The sequence below is a fragment of the Nannospalax galili genome, unplaced genomic scaffold, assembly GCF_000622305.1.
Source record: "Nannospalax galili isolate Female #2095 unplaced genomic scaffold, S.galili_v1.0 scaffold2368, whole genome shotgun sequence".
NCBI lineage: Eukaryota > Metazoa > Chordata > Mammalia > Rodentia > Spalacidae > Nannospalax > Nannospalax galili.
In genome coordinates this window covers 168,482-186,152 of record NW_008358024.1, presented here as the reverse complement: position 1 = coordinate 186,152, position 17,671 = coordinate 168,482, and the positions used below count along the sequence as shown (strand labels likewise).

The 17,671-nt window shown below is 43.3% G+C and overlaps 1 pseudogene; it reads left to right on the top strand.

The window, feature by feature from the left end:
• Positions 1 to 15,328: 15,328 nt before the first annotated feature.
• Positions 15,329 to 16,026, top strand: LOC108490101 (annotated as a pseudogene).
• The last annotated feature ends 1,645 nt before the right edge of the window (positions 16,027 to 17,671 follow it).

The following is a 17,671-nucleotide window of genomic DNA, read 5'->3' as shown; positions in this document are numbered from 1 at the left end:
TGAACTCAAAACTTATTAGACACATAGATGAAAGACAGACAGACAGATAGATGATAGAAAGATAGATAGAATAGATAGATAGATAGATAGATAGATAGATAGATGATAGAAAGATAGATGAGAGATAGATGGATGATAGATGATAGACAGACAGATGATAGATGATAGAAGATAGATGATATAGATAGATACATAGATAGATAGATAGATAGATAGATAGATAGATAGATAGATAATAGATAGATGATAGCTGATAGATAGATGATAAATAGATAGATAGATGATAGATAGATGGATGATAGATAGATAGATGATAGACAGATGGTAGACAGAGATAGATAGATAGATAGATTAGATAGATTAGATAGCTAGATGATAGATAGATAGATAGATAGATAGATAGATAGATAGATAGATAGATAGATAGATAGATAGATAGATATAGGTAGGCCAGCATATAGGTATATAAATCAATATCAACACATGTGTAATTGATGTGCTGATAGCAGATATGTGTGCACACACTTTATGGAAGTCTGTTTAAAGGATGCAAAACCAATGTCCTACCGCAGCAATGAACATTTGAGAACTCAGTTCTCAAATCTAGGTTTGCAAATATCATATTATCCCAAAGAATAGACTATAAAAGGAACGGGAAAATTATAAAAGTGACCTGTGTTCATTTATTCAAACATCAACACACTAAAAACAACAGATAGGAAAATTTAGCGGAAATGGCACATTAACCTAAGCTTAAATTATCACTTCTTGAGATACTGATTACAAGACAGACTGGATGGCTTGACTGTCACAAAATAACGCAAATATACATTGTTGATAAAAGAACAAATTAGTTCCATGTGCTGGTGTTATCATGAGTTCAAAACAATATGAATTCTGTGTTATCCAAGCTATAGGCCCTGACTTAATTCTGCTTATCAGACTCCATGGAACAAGCACAGACAAGAGTCACCATCAAACTATACATCAGCACTGAAGCACGGCTCAAACCAGTGCATGAATTTCAAAGTATCACAGAGCAGAAGCTGCGGGTTGACAAGTACATGCATGACACATGGGAGAGCTCTGCAGTCTCACATCATATAGGGGAGGGACGTTGTGAGGGATGCATCACAGGCTCATGACATCACTGGGTGAATACCTTAGCTTGTGACCATGTAATTCAATATGGCAATCACATCCCTAGGCAATATGCACTAATGGGTCCACCATCAAACTGCTATCTATCTTTGACTGAAACATCAGTACCGAACACACAACTGTATTTCTATGAACAATGGCAGAAATCAGACCGCTGCTTCTACCTAAAACTGGATAGAGAAGGTCATAAATGAAATGTGAACAACAGAAAATTCAAACCCTTGGTAAGCGTGTTGGTTAAGGTTACATATACTCATCAACAATCATGTAACTATACCTTTGAGAGCTGAGTCTTTCATTGTGCAGAAATTTAACCCCTCAAATGTAAAGAGAACTAGGAAATGTAATCAGGGTCGTTACAGGATCAGGTTCTGGCATGCAGGGCTTGAACAGTGAGTTACTCCACTGAGGAGAGCAGAGACTCGCAGATTCTAAACCACAGCCGAGCACTGAGTCTCAGGCATCACGTACTTCAGAGGACTGTGCTAGGTTTCCACCTGAGACCCCTATGTATCACCTGCCTGTCAAGCAGCCTTCTGATACTCGCACGGACAGAGAGCGTGGTGCCCCTCAGCACTGAGAAGACTGTGGCCAGGACCTTCTGAAGCACTGCTTCCAGGGATGCACACCTTCCCTTCCACATTTAAAATATGTTTTATTGGGGGCTGGAGAGATGGCTCAGCGGTTAAGAACACTGACTGTTCTTGCAGAGGACCCGGGTTCGAATCCACATGGCAGCTAACAATTGTCTGTAGCTCCAGTCCCAGGGCATCTGATAGCCTCTTCTGACCTCCGAGAGCATTGCACAACACGAGTGCACTTACCTACATGCAGGCAATACACGCAGACACATAAAATAGAATAAAAAATTTTTAAATGTTTAAAAATAGCCAGGCGTGGTGGCACATACCTGTAGTCCCAGCACTTAGGAGGCAGAGGCAAGCGGATCTCTGTGAGTTCAAGGCCAGCCTGGTCTACATAGTGAGTTCCAGGACAGCTGGGGCTACAGGGAGACCCTGCTTCAAAAAGACACACACAAAAAAAATGTTTAAAATATTTATTATTTTGTTTTGCATGTAATGAGCATACTGCCTGCATGCATGTACGTGCACCTGTGTTGTGCAGTGACCATGGAGGTCAGAAGAGAGTGTCGGATCCCTGGAACTGGGGTTATAGACAGCTGTTAGCAGTCTGGGTGCTGGGAACCGAACCCAGGTCCTCCACAAGAGTGGCCAGTGCTCTCAGCCACTGAGCATCTCCAGCCCCTAATACTGCATTTTGCAAGGCTCAGAACTGTACAAATGTCTCTCTAATTCTAAGCATTTGCTTTCTGGATGATTATGACAAATGACACTGCACCAGGAAGGGGAAAGAGGTGCCATCCTGGGTACGACCATGCAGCTTAGGAGGTATTAGCACATGGACAGTAGAGAATCTCCACGGGCCTAGGGTCTAGTCACAGCCACGTTCTGGTGAGGGAAATGGACAGCAGAGCAATGAAGGTTTTCATTAACTGAAGAAAAAGGCATGATGGGTGAAACAAAGGGCAGGGTTAGATGATCAGCATCGTGGCAGAAAGCTGACTGACAACCGGAGATTAAAGTGCATCGATTCATAATTAAAAGCCAGCCAAACATTTCTAGGCCAGTTTATTTTCATGTAGTGAGTACGTCAGGGAAAATGAAGCCTACCGCTTCAATAAAGCCGAGGGCTGATGCAGACGGAAACAACATTTAAAGGCTTATTCTGCCAAGAAACTGGGATCCTTGGGACTTGAGCTATTGCTCTGGCTTTGGCACGAGCTCCTTAATATCTGTCACTTAGCTTCCTGTCCTTTCTCTTGCCGCACTGAAAAATAAAGTCATGAATAGTGGGGGCAAATGTAATCAATATGATATTATCCAAGTTGAGTCCTCGACAAGAAAAGCAGCAGCTAACACACAGATATAAATCACCCTAGATTTGCTCTTTATCACAGGAGAAAGAAAGGAATCAAAGAACAGAACGAAGAGATATCGTTAAGGGGGAAAGCTAGAGTTTGACAGACATGTATTTATAATATTCCTCTCAAAAGGTGGAATACATAAAAACGCCCACCGTTTCGGGCATTTCCTTGAACACACTAAATCACCAATAAAAAGAGCCAAATGGCATTGCCTGTCAAACGGCAGCCCTAACAGCTCACTAGGGCACGTCCTGATGATGGCAGGGAGGCATTGTGTCCTCCTGTCTCCGTGGTCCTTAATAAGTTTGTAGGCTGTTGTACTCTGGTCCTTTGTTCCTGCCTGCCTCATGAACAGGTACAAAAATCCCTGACTCTGTTCTCAAGTTGGAAAGCTGATCTGAGCCAGCTAAGAATGTAGACTGTATAGACTGGTCCAAACTGCCAGGTTCTGTGTGTGATCTGACCTCAACAGTATGAAAAGTTCTGAAGAAGCTTCCTGTTATAAAATGCAGGGCACCCATTGGACATTATTGCAGGATATATTTAATAAAAGGCACTTTATAAAATTGCACAGGTTATTATCTTGGTAATTTCAATTTTCTAGCTCCCTGGTAATAAAGTCTCTTTGCTCAAAGTTGGCTAGCTTAAAAATATCATTTCCACATACTGAAATTAAACCATTTGCCTAAGTTCCAAACTGCTGTGGAAAAATGGCCTTGCTTTACACCAGAGAAACAAAGGTGCACTTGGCTCCCCACACACCTTCCCTTCCTGATCCACGATGCACCGGTTGGCAGTCTGCTGTGTGGGTGGCACTCAAATGCTTGAATCCTTTGTGCAGTCTCCAAGCCCAAGGCACCAGGGCATCAATCTCTTCCATTTATAAACAATTCCTTGCTTTGAGTTGTCAAGATCTAAGCGGAAACTAGCCAGAATCCTACAGGTTATTTCTCAAAGATGAAAGAATGTCTGTTAACTAGTTGGAAATAGCGTCTGACATAAAGCAGCTATTAAGTCAGTCCGAAAACAGCTATTTGGGGCTGACAATGTAGTCCTGGGATCCATCTCTACCACAGGGACAAGTGAGGAGACACGTTCCATTCAGACCTCAGGAAAGCGAGAGGTTACGGAGGACCCTTTCCTGCTGCAGCTTTGTGCGTGTGTTTGTTTTTACAGTGATCATGGGTGCGGTACTAACACAGGGCCTCTTGCATGCTAGACAAGTGCTCTACCACCAGGCCATATCTGGAACCCAAGCCTTGACCCTAAAGCCTTTCTCTAGCATCTTGTCCCCAGCTATGTAGTGTATCCACAGTTCTCTTAAACTGAAGGGCCAGAGTCGGGGAGGGAGCGTGTGAACCTCCTTTCTGTAACTACAGAGAGAAAGGAAGGAGCCCAGGTTTCTTTCTTACCATGTGTCAGCTGGGACAAGAGAGCATAGTTATAAAGGACAACAGAGGGGGCTGGAGAGAGGGCTCCGAGGTTAAGAGCACTGGCTGCTCTTGCAGAGGACCCGGGTTCAAGTCCCAGCACCCACATCAAGCAACTCACATCGGCTTAAAACTCCAGTTTCAGGGGATTCCACATCCTCTGGCCTCCTCAGGTCCCTGCACATAAACTCACGAATACGCACCGACACATACACACAAAAAGTCTTTTTCAAAGTCGGTGACTTACACTCACTTTCATCGTAAAGAGAAAATGGGATTGGAGGAAAGAGACGTCCAAGTGTCTGGCCGTTGCCGTGTGTGGGTCTCCTTATGATGACGTCACTGTCCCAACATGATCCTGAGTGTCTTTTTCCTCATTCAGAATTCTGTTTTCTGTGGTCAGGTATGCTGAGCACAGCAAGGGCTAAGTCTGCCAGTTACTGTAACCATCAGGTGCCTGAAGGTATTTCACCTGCCCACATGATGTGCTGGCGAGGGCCTGGAGGGGGTGCCACAGCCCAAAATAGCCAAGTCTACAGGTGGCTGACAGTTAACACGCAGATGGTGATTGGTTAAGTCATTCCTTTGCTTTATGCGCTCAGTCCCTGCTAAAATTCAAACATCCCAAAGTGGCCCTGCCCTATGTTTAAAACCTCTTTCCTAGTGTGTAAATGCAGTCTTGAAGGCAAAAACACCCTGCTTCACAGGCAAGCCCACTGAGAGCCAGGTGCACAGTGGCCCTGAGCATCCAAGTTGCTGATGACATGTGACTAGTACCACAACACACACACACACACACACACACACACACACACGCACGCACATGCTCATAAATACACACTCACACACATACACAGACACGAACACACATAAACTCACACACTCATACACACATTCACATCCTCACATCTCGAAGCCCTGGGGTACCCATGAATCATGCCAGTTTTCCTATATGCATGGCAAATACCAATTGAAAAATACAGAAATGAAATAGAATAATGTCAAAATCTTGCTTTCGAGGGCTGGAGAGATGCTCAGCGGTTAGAAGCACAGGCTGTACTTGCAGAGGACCTGGGTTCCACTCCCAGCACCCACAAGGTGGCTAACAACCATTCCTATCCACAGTTCCAAGGAATCCAATGCCCTTTTCTGGCCTCCATGGGTAGTGCATGGCACTGGTGCACTTATATACATGCAGGCAATACACTCATACACATAAAATAAGTAAAAAATAAATACAATTTTTAAAATCTTTCCTTTGTTGCTAACAAAACAAGTGGAGGATGCAGTTCAGCGTGAGGGCAGGCAACTCGTACTACTAATGGAAGCAATCCATTCTGGATACATGCACTGTCTACAACCCAAGACAATTCTATGCTCAGTAGACAAAAGCAATCCCCCAGGGAAGGCTGAGCCCCCAACACAGGGAGGAGCAGACCTGGGAAGCAACACCTAGGAGGTGGTAAGTGCACACGGGCTACGCACCCACCCACAGAGAAAGACGGTCCAGGACAGAGCCTGGATCAGCGCACAATGGGTCCACATCAGATGCTCAGTGCTCCATCCACACTCAGCTCAGCTCTGGTAACACATTAGCCATGGGTTGTCATAGCCCTGACCAGCTTCGTGGCTTCCTCATCCCTGAAATTTTCCCACTATCTACTTGGAATAATGTCGGATTTCACTTCACTTTGAATCCTAAAATGGAATGGATTTTATTCATGATTTTATTTTACTTTTCATTATTTGTATGTATGTGAGTTGAACATGTGAATGCATGTTGCCCATGGAGGCCAGATGTGACAGATCTGCTGGAGCTGGAGTAACAGGCAATTGTGAACTACCTCACATGGGAGACGGGAACTGAAGTTGGGTCTTCTAAAAGAGCAGTACATGCCCTTAACTGCTGAGTCATCTCTCCAGCCCACAATGGGTTAAATTTATGTCCTAATATAGCCTCATAAGACTTCAAAATTCTCAAAAATGTAGCAAGGTTTTCCTATGACTAATTACAGCAGGGAACAAGGTAATAGAGAACATGTGGGGAAGTGGAGGGAGTTTGAGGTGGAGGGTGGATGGATTGTGTACATGTACGAAATTCTCAAGAATAAAGAAAAAATTAAAGCCTCCAAAATGTAACTGAGCATATGTCACTGATAATGGAGATACTCATTTTTTTAATTTTTTATATTTAAGTTCCAAGTTTTATGAGCCATTAGAGCTACAGCAAACTCTGGCAATAGTTAACTTCAACCTTTCCATTTCACAGGTCAACAGCCATTGCATAGGGAGGTGGAATGAGATTCTCTAGTCATTCCTGATTGGTGGCAGAGTTAGGATGTTAACACTGGGCATGAACTCTTCAGGCATCACACCTGGTTGGTGGCAGGGTTAGGGTTTTCACTCAGGGCTTGGGGCTCTTGGAGGCTCTTATCCACCTCCCTGTTCTCTATTGTACTATGAAGGACTCGGGCATATCAGCAACAGACTAAACTTGGCTTCCAAGCCTCACCTGACAGTACTGAAAGGCAATGGTGTATTTCCTAAGGACTTGGGAAATAACATTTAGCACCCAAAAAGAAATATACCTCACAGACAATAGATTGTTGATTTCAGACATTTTAAATTATCATCAATGAGAAAGTTGATTGTCAGGAATAGAATGTACCAGGAGCAAGCAGTTTGTCCACAGATAGTGAGATTCGTTCTGCTGCTTGACTTCGTGTCACTAAAGTCATCCTGACCTTACAGGTTATTTGAGGACTTAATTTTTGCATCCTTATTAAGACTGTATCTTCCATAATAACTATCATTTATGTAAGTGCCTGGAAAATCAAGATGACATATCTTCCTTGTAAAAACAAAAATGTCAAAATTATTAAGAAAAAAATTTAGAAACATAAAAGCCATGAATTTGACCATGTAGCAATTGAAATGGCCAATAAAAGCATACATTTTCCATAGAGAAGTAAAAAGTTAACAAGGTCTGACTTAATTATTGCCCTGATATGTCAATGATAAATCCTTCCCATGGAAGACAGGTCGGTCCACCTCCCTGCTTGGTATGCTAACCTCTGCCGCTGATTTTCAGGTTTTCAGATGCAAGATTCAATATCAGCAACATCTCACAGTCAGCACTTACTTGTAGAGTCCAACTTTTAAGGACCTAGTTAAGCAGGTCAACCATCACCCCTTTACAGAGATTAAAATGGATGATCTGAGCAGAAAGTATCCCTCTCTTAGATCTCAAGGTATAGAAACCATGTAATTCAGGAGCTATAAATACTGTTTTTCCTCATAACACAAAGAGGCCTTAAATGGAGATGAGGCTACCATGGAAGGGAATAGGGCCCAGCCATGGGAAGACAGATTCTTGGTAACATGTTTTACATGAGGCAATTTGACATGACATAATTTCCAACACTGAACATTACTTCATCTCTCAACTCTCACAAAAACATTTAGCTTTCATGAGTTACTTTGATGTTCTGAATTCTACTTTTCACACCCAAACTACTACTTTGAATATTTTCTTTTTCTCATGATAGTTTACGATACTCTGTCACTTCATGCATCTAAGCTTTTGATTCCGGATTACATTTTGCTTCTCTCAGTCTTGCCATGTCACTCAATAGACAGTTCATCACTTTCTGAGCATCTATGAGCACACACTTCACTCATGGGATTCCAGTCAGGTTCCTACCAAGAAATCCTATGTGAACTATTACAGAAGATAATCTATGTGAAACATGGAAACCTTTGTGAAAGAAATTTACAATTAAGAAAATATGGGAGGGAACTCATATGTGGTACTGTAAACATAGCCAAATATACATAGCTGGAGAGGTCATAGATCCTAGAGAAAACCTTATGCCTGTCACATCCCTAGACAAACGTGATTTCCTACTGTATGGTAGATATGTATCCTTATATCTACAGACAAGTAGACCTCTCACCACTCATCTAAGAAGCTTCTTTTTACAACAAATGGTGACTATGACAGAGTTCCACAACTGGTCACACACAGAGAATAAGTGTCTGTGAGATGCCCAGCCCTATGGGTCACATCTAAAATGGAACCTCTATGCCTAAGGCTCATGGAACAGAGTGGAACAGGTAGGGTAGAAAGAAAATTAATTCATCTCTCAACTCTCAAAACAGAAGCTTCCTCATGCAACAGAGGGCTATGAACACTGATGGTCACAAATGACCAAAGCGTAGAGAATAAGAGACTGCAGCTTGTGTGGCCCTGGATAGGACTTCTGTATTAAACCTCTGTAACCCAAGACTCAGAGACCATTGTGAAAGGGGAGCAGAAAGACTCTAACAGCAAGGATGGCAGACGGCCACAAGGAATCAGAGTTTTCCATGCAAACTTAAACCAGACAAACCCTAGCACAGAACTGGGGAAATAGGTAAGAAGTCCCAACCTTAGCTGATCAGTGCCACATGAGGGAGAGTTGGTCTTCTTTAAGGGAGTGATGCTAGATAGGCTGACCAGGCTCCAGTGGATGAATTCACACCGGGGGACATCTGGGGACACAAACTTGACTTGATAGACCTTAACATACATGAAAGAATGCATGATATTCAGTGGTTGGGGAGCTATGAGGGGTACAGATGGGAACGGAGTGTCAAGAAGATTAAGATGTATGAAATGCACAAAAATTATATATTGAAAATACCCATTAGTCATCTAACTGCTTAGATACGGACACAGGACATTTTGCATCCTTCCCTTACAGCTGAGAAGTATCTATTTTCCATGGTCTTACCTCCTCCTCTTTCGACCATTTTGTCTTCCCAACTGAAATGCCAATCTTTGCTCTTTTAAAAGCCTTTCCACTGTCCCCTGTAACAAGAGTGGAATCAGGACCTTGTTTCCAGTGTGTGATGGTGGGAGGTTGCTGCTGTTCTGCCTTGTGTTCCCCACCTCACTAAGGCAAGCTTCCCGAGTCCGCTGACTCTCTCCTGCCTTCCTATCATGGGCACCTCGGCACACAGCCTCTCGAGCCTCAGGGATGCAGTGGTGTAAAGCCTCGTAACAACCTCAGCTGAAGGAACCAACCTACCCCACTGGAAATCTTTCTTAGAGGTGAAACGTACCTTATACTAAAATCCCACCACTTAAATACTACTCAGCAGCTGTTAAGGTACCAGCACATATTTACATCATTCATTTGTAGAAAATGTTGCAAACTAGTATTTGAGATCCATTTAGATTTCAATACTTACCTTATTTACCTGAAGCTTAGACAGGGCATAAAGCAAAGATCTTAGAAAGGAAAAAAACAGTCCATGAAACTCCAGCACAGCTTCTAGGCAAGCTCAGAGGAGAGCTGAACAAAGACAGAAGCAGTTTTTATTTCTTCTCCAGCATGAGAATGATAGGAAAGCAAAACTGATACCAACCGGCCTCAAATTCAGAAAAAGTTCAAATAAGTGGAGAAAACACTGGGGCGCGGCCTGCGTGACAGCTTCCTAGCCGTCAGCAGGGACCTCGTGATGACAGAGTCTGGAGTGGAGGTGACACAGGGGACAGCAAAGGCTCCTTCCCCCGACCTTGTGATGCCTCTGCAGTGAACTGCTCCACATATGCTTCAGAGGACTTCCGGAGGGTGTTCCCGACTGTCCATTCTCACAGCTTCCCTGTGGATCTTTTCCTTCTTGGAAGACCTTTGTCTCAGTGTGGAGCCAGGATTGTGCTCGACTTAATCACGAGTGAAACATCTATGCTTGAGATTCATGAAATGCAGGGAACGGCCTGCTTTACATAGAAGAGGAGCAGAGTGACGTGGCTGAACGAGGGTGAGATACAAGTCACGGAAGGGCAGCAGCAATGTCAGCGTGGACAACCGAAGGGATCTCTCCCAGGGGAGGCATGTTCCTGGGCAGGAAGAGCTCATGCCGCACAAGCTCGGGGTCTGACACGGAAAGACTTCCTAGACTATCAAGGCAAGGCCACAGCCTGGAACTGCTACGAGTGCTGAGCCCGAGTCTCCTTCCAGGGATCCTCACACAGGCTCGTGGCCATGTCCACTCACGTGGTTCATGTTCAGCTCGTTTGACATGGAGCCAAGTGCACTAGGCCATACTGCAATCCTGAAAGTGCTATGTGTTCTTGCACACCTGCATATCATGAAGCTGAGACATACTGTACGTGCATTGCATAGCGTGTCCCTAAGCACACTGAGTATGTGTGGCTTTGGAGGCTCTCCTGGTCATGTTTCCATTACCTGGAATGGATCAAAATAAGCAGGTGTGGTGACACTATTTCCAGGGAGATGTGAACAAAGGCCTACTCACCCCAGATAGGGAACCAGGGACAGCCAAGGTACGGATGCCACCAAAGTCCAACCTGGTCAACCAATGAGCTCTACTGGCGTCCCTTATAGGAATGTGGGTGAGGGGTTCCTCACAGGAGTCTGGATGAGGAGTTCTCTACAGGAGCAGAAATGACTCAAAGACAGTTGCATCACCAAAAACCCATCATGGATGACAGCTCACTAAAGCTGGGAACACGGAGGGCACTGCACAGCCTGCAGGCAGCTCAACAGGGCAGAGAGTGTATTCCAAATGTCTGGATTGGGCTGAGCCTCCTCCAGGCAGCTGGGCAGGTCTCGGTGTCTTTCAAAATGCCTTATCGTTATATTTGTTTAGAGAAGGAGGGACCTGGTGCATCTTGTCAGTTTCAGAGACTTTCTGAAGCTACTGAGTTGTTTATTTCCTGAGATTAAAGAGATTTTTTGCAGGATGGAATGTTTCACCCCCCCCCTTTTAATAATCTACCTCTTATGGACTTTCCTCTAAGATGGAAGGTTTTATTGCTTAGGAAATAGTGAGACAAGAACAGCCTTCACCGAGAGCTTAAGAAGATCCATTAGACAGGTTTTTAAATGTGTGTTTAATTCAGTGTACAAGGTATTTATTCAAGACACCTCAGTGGCAGGCCGGATGCCAGCTACAAAGCATAGAGTGATGAACATGTAGGTAAGGTCACCTGGGCTCTGTCTGAGGGGGAGATGTTCACTATTAATCATAAAATAGATGCGTAATGGCTGCAAACTTGGAATCCATGGATATTCAATGCCCTGTGTGAACTGTTCTCATGGTTGCCTAAGACCCACACCATCCTCATGTTTCATGTCATCACTAGATGACTTGGAATACACAGTACAATGTGAACACTGTGTCAGCAGCCATCTCCTCTTGTCTAGGGAACACAGTCAAGCAAAAGTCCATTAAGACTCAACCATACACCTTTCATTTGAACACGTTGGATCCACAGTTGCATGATGGATCCATGGTTTCATAACCCAGGGACTGACGGGTTCTACTGCCCTGAGATGGGAACGGGAACCATACGTGTATGGTGGGGTGGCAGCCTCATCCATGAGAGCCGTGGGTCCTCCTTGGAGAAAGCACTCCTGGGGCACCACCTGCAGCATGTAGGAAATGACCCACATGAGCTTGGCAAGGAGAGGGGTCAAGAGCAGGACGGGGACAGTGGGCCTGGGTGTGGATGGGAGGTCGGTTGTGGACACTGGGCAAAGGGAAAGGTATCACCACTTTCTTATTTGACATTTCTTTAAGGACTAGGTGGACATCTCTCCAAAGTCTGGGACTTCAGAATGCCCCTTGGACTCTTGTGTTTTGTTCATAGAATTGATACCACTGCTTATGTTGGTACAAATCAGATGACCTGCCTGGGGTCAAGTACACTGCACAATTATATATCACGACACATGGGCTGTGTTAACAGAGCTCAAACTGTGAAACCATTGGCAACAGCATGTGAGCTCCCTGGGGTGTTTTCAACAAAGGAGGGAAAAGCCTTAGATCCAGGAATCCTGACATACTGGGCTCAGCCACCCACCCCAAGAAGACAATTAAATAGAGAAACAGTGATAAAAGGCAGATAAGAGAATAACTCAACAAAGTGACACCACGAGCATACATCAGGGGGTTCACTGAGCCCTCAAGTCTAGCCTCGAGGAACTAACAGGAGCTTGGGGTTTAAATATAGGAAGAATCTGGATATGGGGAAAAGAGGTATGTGTGATTAAGCAGTCTTAGTCAAAGTATGGTCTGGCTTATGATCTCAGTCCTATTTATGCAAGTTGTTCAAAGAAGTCTTTATCACTTGAGGAGACGGGCCAGATATAATGAGATGATTGATCTTGCTACGGGGCAACCTCCTCGTGGGCTGGTTAGTCTATGAAGCTTCACTGTTCTAGAATCCAAGATTGCTGAAAGTTTATGACCCTGACCTTAAGACACTTTAGGGCGTCTGGACTAAGATACTGTAAATCCAGCCGTAAGATACCTTCAGTCTCTCTTAACCGCTTCACCCAGAACGGGGAATGAGATAGCTTAGGGTCACTAGTTTTTGGACCAACAATCCTAGTTAAGAAGGAATCTGACCCAAAGTTAAGGAGTCAGAGGCCAAATGATGGTGGCAATCCAGGCTTCTGTCCTGCTTTAGTTAACCACCTTCCAGGTGCACCTGAGGCTCCGTGTTTTTCAATGAAGCAGTTTTTAAGGACCTGTTGTATTTGATGGGGCAGCTCTGGGGTCTGCTTGAGAAGACAACACTGGGCTTTACTGAACCCAGCATTTGAAAAGTATGTTTGATCCAAAAATGGCTCTTTTGTTTTTATTGAAAACCTATTTCCTTCTCATTCCATTTCAGAAACAACTATTGTAAAGGACGCTAACACTTAATGATTTCTTTCGGTTTCTCCTTCCTTCCTCCATCTCTGCTTCCATGACCTGCTGGTGTGTGCTCTTTAAGAAGCAGCGATGAGGGCTGAGGCCTTAGCAGGGCCAGGGGAGGACTGAGCTCAGGGCCAGGGGAGGACTGAGCTTCCCATGCAGCCCGGGCTTTGCACATGGTACTCATCCAACTTCATCACAGAGCTTTAAAGGAGGATTTTAAACACATTCCTTTCACAGATGTAAGAACATGAACAGATGCAGCACTGTGTCCCAGTCACAGGTTGATTCCCAACCAGATCTGACAGAGACACCCACTCAGTCCTTCATGATTACTTAATGAATGCCATGGAGCAGGAAGTTTGGAAAAGTCTGTGTGTTTCTGGTTTGGCTGCCAGCGCCTCTGAAATCACTTCATCGAACTTCTTAGGAAATGATTTTATTATTTTCAGTTCATTTAAATTGCATTCCATATTGCTTTAGGGGCCAACATGACCAGCATTTGTACCCTCTTATTTTAAACCAACACTTAGAGAGTCATCTATTGTTCCCAAACATAGGAAAACTTTTAGCCTCTTCCCCAATGTTCTCTTTATAACAAATTTCACAAATGACTTTAAAAGAATTTTTACAGAGAATCAAGGCATAACATGCTGTCAGAAAAGCATGAATTAATGAGTTCAGCGAGATATTTAATAAGCAGCAATTCTATCGACACTGCACATAAAATAGTAAAAAAACTGAAAATTTTATTTCTAGCAACTAGAAATAAAATAATGATAGACCGCAGTAGTCACTTTCTGCTGCTGGGACCGCAGACCTTGACAGGATCAATTTGAGGAAGGATTTAATTTGAATCCAAGTTTTAGCCTTCTACAGTCAGGAAGAATATTGTTTTGCTTTTAACAGTTTTACTTTTATTAATGCGCATACGTGTCTGCCCTCATACCTGAACCTGAACATCGGAGGCAAACACTGTACCTACACAGACACATATGTACACCCTGATGCACAACTTTGCACAACTGTGACAACTTGTTACCTAAGTTTTACCTTTCTACAGGAAATGGTCAGTTATTTGATAAACTCTAAAACATTACTAGGGATCCACTGTATGAGTTTGCTTACTAAACAACTTGTGCAAGAACCAACTACATAAAAAAGGATCCTTTAAATTTGTCCACAAATCCACTTAACAGATTGGAAATTCATTTAAAATCTGCAGCAAGAGGAAGTAGAAACCCCTAATCCTAACGCATAGTAATTATGAAAAGAGGTATCTATGCATTTGCTCACAGAAGGTATAATAATAAAATGGATAGTTTTTAATAAAATTAAAGACCTAGCTGATAGCCTGCTTTGTTTTGTGAACACCACAATTACGATGAAGTTAAACCTAAATTCACTATTCAAACTGACAAAAAGTTTCAAGACACAATTTATCTTACTATAAATATTCTAACCATTAAGTGAAACATGATCTTGAAAGATTAAAACTGCCTTGGGCTGTGGTTGCGGCATCAACACAATTCTCAAACGCGATTTCAAGGATGCTTCCAGGGTACGTTAGCCTTCATAATCAAAACCTTCACAGCTCCACCAAAACTTCATCTGTCTTCTCGATTTTCCCCATTTGTTTATATAAGTCTGGAATTGGTTCTGTGGCTGGAGACAGGTCTGGACTCTCTCTCTGTTGTCCTTTGTCCAATCACTGCTCTTTGCCCTCTCAAGACATCGTTCAGTACAGATTTATTATATCCAGAACACCGAACAAAAACCCCCCATTTCCCATCCGTGGCCATGCTCCATCCCTGGAGGCTGTGGTTTCTTGGAAACTCACCAATCAAAAATTTGAGATGATTGGGCTGGAGAGGTGGCTCAGCAGTTAAGAACACTGACTGTTCTTGCAGAAGACCCAGGCTTGAATCCCAGCACCCACATGGCAGCTAACAACTGTCCCTAACTCCAGTTCTAGGGGATCCAACAGCCTCTTCTGTCCTCCGCGGGCATTGCAGCACATGGGTGCACTTACATGCAGGCAATACGCGTAAAACAAAAATAATAAAAATATTTTTAAAAATTTGAGATGATCAAACTTGTAGATACTGTACAGCAGGCTGCATGGGGCGTGGATTACTTAAACACCAAGTCAATCATCCACAGAGACCTCAGGAGTAATGACGTATTTCTTCATTAAGACCTCATGGTAAAAATAGGTGATTTCGGTCTAGCCACAGTGAAATCTCAATGGAGTGGGTCCCATCAGTGTGAACAGTTGTCTGGATCCATTTTGTGATTGCCACCAAAAGTAATCAGAAAGCAAGATAAAAACCCATACATCTTTCAATCAGATCAGATGTGTATGCATTTGGGACTCTTCTATATGGACTGATGACTGGCCAGCTACCTTATTCAAACAGCAACAGAACATATTATTTTTATGGTGGGACAAGGATAACTATCTCCAGATCTCAGTAACGTGCCAAGTAACTGCCTGAGAGCCATGAAGAGATAAATGGCAGAGTGCCTCGAGAAGAGAGATGCACTCGTGGTGACTCTTGCCCCAAATTCTCGCCTCTATTGAGCTTCTGGGTCTGCTGATTGACAAAAATTAACCACACTCCATCAGAACCCTCCTTGAATCGGGCTGGTTTCCAAATGGAAAATTCTAGTCTGTATGAAACACTGGGCCAAGCAGGGCAAGATGGAAAACTCCCAGTCCTGGAGCAGCCTACTCCGCCACGGCAGCATTTACTCTTATTTCTTTTTTTTTAAATTTATTTAATAACCACATGATTAGAAGACGCATCCTTTACACCTTTAACATATTCAATAACAATTTCCAGAGCAAGGATACATCTCTTTCAAAATTGGCTATAAATTTTTAGGTTCGCAGTTGAATTAATACAGTTATACAATATTGAACTCAGTATAAACCCTGTAAGACATAAAATTGAATGAGTTTTTACCCTTTAAAGAAGATTTCCATTTCATTTTAAAATATGGTATTTCCTACAGAAAAACTCATTTTTAATGCTACCAACACTTAGATGTTCGCACATGTGTGCACATTCTCTATGTATCTGATTATTACCAGTCACAGTCAGTTATACTCGGATCCTTAGTACCTGAGTATGGATATAAAGTCATCAGGTAGATTTCAGTGGTAATGTTTATCACCTCTACTAATTAACATGAAGTAAATTTTTGTGTTTCCTCCTCAAATATAACTCATTTTATTTGTTGAGTTTTTGTGTATATATCATACAGAACATCCCACACAATCTTATTCATCTATACACCCACTTCCTAAATGGCACCCTCCCATAGCCTCTCGCTTCCCACACACTGGAGCCCATATACTCTGTCATCCCTGTTACTGTCCACTGTGTTGTCAGTGCCCCCAGCTGTTCCCCAGGGCTTGTCCATCCATTGAATCTAGGCAGCCCCTGTAGAGATCCTTGTTTTAGTAAGATCAGCTGTTCCTTCTCTAGCAGCAATCAGTTGTCAATACTACTCTTATTTCTTAAGCCTTGTGTTTGTACAATTTGCTGACATCAAAACACGGTTCTGCTCCTCAAATCTTTTTCTAAAGATACACAATTCTCAGTGCATAAAGCTCACGTGGAACAAAATGGAATTTTCCATTCAACAAGAGAGGGAAAAGTGTTTCAGGGCCCAGAAAACCCCCCTTCCATTCTTTCTTCTTCCACACAAACACCACTGTATACAAGTCTGTCCACTCTCAGGAAGAAAGAGGACAGACCCTAAATTCTGACCTTTGGATGAAAAGGAATTGCTGCTACTGCTTGGGAAATTTGCTATGGAAAATTTGCCCACCAACTTGCTCTCCTAACCACCAGATCAGTTTGTGTCTAGTCATCTAATCCGGCAGAGAATAAATGTCTGCAAGATGTTCTACCCTAAGTGACACATCTTCAATGCAACCTCTACATGTAGGATGAACACATCCCTTAACTCTCACCAGAGAAGTTTCCTTATGTAACAGACGGTGACTACCACACAACCCAAAACTGCCCAATGTGCAGAGAGCAAGAGGCCACACAGTGCTCATCCCTGAACAGGGTACATTTCAAACCTCTGCCTCCCAACGCCCAGGGACCATTGCAGAAGAGGAGGCAGAACAACTGTTAAGAGCCAGAGGGGGTGGATGACCACAAGGAAAGACTATTCTAGGCAGCTGGTCATTTACTCAAATCAACTCACAGCAATGATGACAGTCTGGATTATTCCTACGGAAGCTCAAAGCAGACAAAAATCCCAGTATACTCATGGGCAAATGTGTAAGAAGTCCCACCCCACCAAGGAACTTTTGGCAATTGATGGCTTCTGGAAGGGGGCACACGGAATGAACCCACATTGAAGGACACTGGGGACCACAAGTCATATACTATAGGCA